The sequence below is a fragment of the Limulus polyphemus genome, unplaced genomic scaffold (genome assembly GCF_000517525.1).
Source record: "Limulus polyphemus unplaced genomic scaffold, Limulus_polyphemus-2.1.2 Scaffold41, whole genome shotgun sequence".
NCBI lineage: Eukaryota > Metazoa > Arthropoda > Merostomata > Xiphosura > Limulidae > Limulus > Limulus polyphemus.
Window position 1 is genome coordinate 305,073 of NW_013665651.1, and position 3,102 is coordinate 308,174.

Below are 3,102 nucleotides of genomic sequence, written 5' to 3' on the forward strand. Positions count from 1 at the left end.
AGTCATCTTGGCAGCTATTGCAAACTTTGCCAGTTCCTGTCCAAGTGTTCAGTTGTACTTTTCTACCATCCCATCAGACTGTGGGTGGAGTGGCATTGTTCTGGTCTTTTGTATGACAAACAACTTGCAACATTCATGGAACACTGTTGATTCAAAGTTACGGTCTTGATCAGAATGCAGTTCGTATGACGTACCAAATCTGAAGAAGAAATCACTAATAGCTGAAGCTACAGTTGTAGCTTCCTGATTTAGTATTGCATATGCCTCAGGCCACTTGGTGAAATAATCCATCACCACACAAATGTACCTGTTTCCAGCACGAGTTTGGGTCAAAGGACCAGCAGTGTCAACAGCTACTCTTTCTGTTGGTGGACCAACTTGATATTGGAGCACGTCCCTCATGCTTGGATCCAACTTCTGACACCAATTTGTTACGTCTCTGGTTGTTTGTTAATTTCCCGTAAATTTTTTTTCCAACGAAGTTCAAAGATACAAGTCCTTTCTTAAATAAAACTAGTTTATTTATTCTCAATACAACTTTGCAATACACTTAATTTCCACAGTCACTTTAACTTAAACACACGCTATAATTCACAACGATTCATGCACTTTACTTACGACTTGACTCGATTATCTGTCTCTATATCTCCCTGTCTGCTATTATTATCTCCACTTTATTTGCCGGGCTTATATATTAAAATAGAGGGTGTCTGGCAAACTCATCACGTGTTACCAGCGTCACTTGACTTCCGCTGTCGTAATAATACCATGTGGCAGAAAAGCAGTGTTCTCCAAATATATAATGTCCACAATATATCTCATGTACGAACCTACACCAGCTATGGGTTTGTTGGAATGTCTGCAAGAATGGTTGAAGTGGTTGAGATTCACATTATTTGATGCTCGTGAGTTCTACTTCCCACAGATTGGGGAGGTAGCCTAGATATAACATGCGAGAAGATAGTAAAAAACAAAAAACAGTTTGTGTGAGAAAATAGACTGTAGCTCTGGTAGAAACAAAAGCATGTAAACCTCCCAGATCTGGTTGTGTAGGACTTTGTCTTGTAGGTCAACCATTAATTACTTCAAAACAAAAATTCAGCATCTCATGGCGTATAAGAGCTCATGGGACACATGTTTAAGCTGAAATTGTATGCCACTGATGAGTACTTGATAAATTAAATTGATCAAAAAGAGGAGAGTAAAGTAGTTGAAGTTGTGAATGATGATGAGGGCACTGCTTTCAGCTACTACTTTTGTTTGGTAGAGGAAGAAGGTGACTTTGTTGGACCATCTCCAGCTGCCTATGATGAGCCAGAGGCTGAGGCTGAAAAGCCAATGTCAGAGTGACTAGTACACTCAGATGCACAGCAACAGTGTAAAACTTTAAGTCATTACAGCTGGGAGTGGTAGATAGATATCTGCAATTAAGACAGTTGTCTTTTCTATGGTCTGTTCAGCTGTAAGCTAAATGGCTGAAAAGAAGTCATGATCTTGTTTTCTAACCTATCAGGTGGATTTATTAATATAATATCTTCAAGGAATTCTACATTAGCCACTTCATTTAAAGAAGTATAACAGTGCGTGATAATAGTTAGAACACTTGAAATGTTGTTAGTGATGTAGTACATATGAAGAAGAGGTAAGTGATTCAAACGATTGTGTACAATGTTTCAGTGGATGTAAGTTACATTATCATTATTATTGTGTAGCCGTGAAAGTAGTAATTAATAGAAAATTAAGTAAAGAAAAGAAAAAATTACAAATGTCCAAATTATATAAAACAGGATTATACAATTCCAATTCAACAAATTCTACTATCTAGCGAAACCACAGCCAAGGGAACGGGCTTGGAAAAATCAGGTGCAGGTAACAACGTTACGTAGTATTGAATGTACTGAAGCCAATCAAGATGACCGTAAAGCAGATAAAAACTTAGGACAATCTGATGATACTTGTGATGGTAAAATGTTTGAACACTTTCGTAAAATGAAAACTGAAATAAATAACAGAATTTAGACAGAAAATCTACATGTGTAAAGGTGAAATGAACGATCTCAAAACATCAGTAGATTTTTGTTGAAACCAAATTGAAGAATTTATAAAAATAATGTCAGAAATAATGGCTAATATAAAATAAATTAAGCAACAAAATCAGGAACTAGTTTTGCAAAACAAAAATATGCAACAGGAAATTAACATTTTAAAAGAACAAGTAATTGACCTTAAACAGCATTCGCGAAATATGAATATTGTTAGGACAGCGGAAGTCACGTGACATTAGTAATACTTCATGATATTCTAGAAGGATCTTGTCTGGTCGTGGCAACTCTAGTCTTCTCTAGGCGCCCTCTATTTTTGTAGATATAAGCCGGCAAAAGAAGTGACGGCATGAATAATTACAGATTGAAGAGATAGAAACAGATAATCGAGTTAAGTCAAGTGCGTGAATCGTTGTGAATTATAGCGTGTGTTTAAATTAAAGTGACTGTGGAAATTAAGTGTATTGCAAAGTTGTAATGAGAAAGAATAAACTAGTTTTATTTAAGAAAGGACTTGTATCGCTGAAGTTTTTCGGAAAGAATTTCTACGGAAAATTAACAAACAACGAGAGACGTAACAAACTGATGTCAGAGAGTGGGACGGAAAATAAAAATAAAAAAAAAGAAGAAAATGGAAACGAGAGGTGGCAAATCAAACTACAGCTTAGCAAATTTGATGGCAGCAATACAAGAACAGTAAAAGAAACAAGAAGAGAGACAACAGCAGTTGCAAGAAAACCTGCAACAGTGGCAGCTCGAACAGCAAAATAAACAAGGAGAGAGATTACAGCAGTTGTAGGAGGAAACAGAAAAGATACAAGAAGAGAGATTACAACAGTTTTTCGGAAAGAATTTATAAAGAAAATTAACAAACGACCAGAGACGTAACAATATTGAAGTTCAAGGGGTACAAGAAGTACAGGGAGAGAATATTAGAGATATTATTCATGTAGTTGCAAAGGCAGTCAATATCACTGTAAAAGATTAAGATATTCAAATAGCCCGTAGAGTAACACCAGGAAACATAAAAAAAAGAAACTAGGCCATTTACTGTACAGTT